The sequence below is a fragment of the Pongo abelii genome, chromosome 14 (assembly GCF_028885655.2).
Source record: "Pongo abelii isolate AG06213 chromosome 14, NHGRI_mPonAbe1-v2.0_pri, whole genome shotgun sequence".
NCBI lineage: Eukaryota > Metazoa > Chordata > Mammalia > Primates > Hominidae > Pongo > Pongo abelii.
In genome coordinates, this window is record NC_071999.2 from 22,730,510 (window position 1) to 22,731,375 (window position 866).

General features: G+C 38.0%; 1 non-coding gene across 1 annotated transcript; it reads left to right on the forward strand.

Annotated features, from left to right (window-relative positions):
- The first annotated feature begins 528 nt into the window (after positions 1–528).
- LOC112128665 (small nucleolar RNA U13) lies at positions 529–627 on the forward strand. Its single transcript, XR_002911154.1, has one exon. It is a non-coding gene; the product is annotated as a small nucleolar RNA U13 (small nucleolar RNA).
- Positions 628–866: the final 239 nt, after the last annotated feature.

Consider the following 866-nt stretch of genomic DNA (forward strand, 5'->3'; position numbering starts at 1 on the left):
TCCTAATTAAACTTCTGAAAAGTAAGCAACGAGAAAAGCTTGAAAGCAGCCAGAGAAAACACCTTGTCTATCCATTGGGGAAAATCATTAGAATGACTACAGATTCTCTTGAGAAACCACGGAGAGCAGGAGGAAGTGGCACAGCATTTTTCAAGTGCTGAAAGAAAACTGTCAATCTAGAATCCTGTAGCCAGTGGAAATACCCTTCAGGAAGGGAGGGGACAGGAAGACATTTTCAGGTGAAGGAAACCTAAGAGAATGTCACCAATAGACCTCCCTTAAAAGAACGGCTAAAGGAGGTTCTCTAAAAAGAAAGAAAAAGTTAAAAAGAAAAAGCCTTAGCACATCAGGAAGAAAAGAAAGAACATGGTAAGCAAAAATATCAGTAAATATGACAGACCTTCCTTCTCTTGAGTTTTCTGAAATGTTTGATAGTCAAAACAAAAAAATTATAACAGTGTCTGATGTGAACTGAAAAAGAACAACACTGCCATTCGAGTGGTTTTCACTCTGTGAAAATAGCCTCCAATCATTTTGTACTTTTTAAGCATGACGATTGGGTTTTCACACTCATGTGGGAGGTGCCTCCCTCAAACTTTGTTACACTGGCACATTACTCATCTGATGCGAACTTAGGAAAAAACTCACAATGACCCATATGCATTTCATCCCAGTGTCCAATAAGATTTTTCTTCTTTTCTAAGGTGAATAAGCTCATTTTGTCCACTCAATGTAGGCTTCTGTTGGAAATGGAAAATTCTCTTATAAAGGAAAAGTTTTTTTACTGATGGAAAAAGATTTAACAGGATTAATAATATCAGCATAAGGATCACTTGAGCCCAGGAGTTCAAGACCAGCCTGGGCAA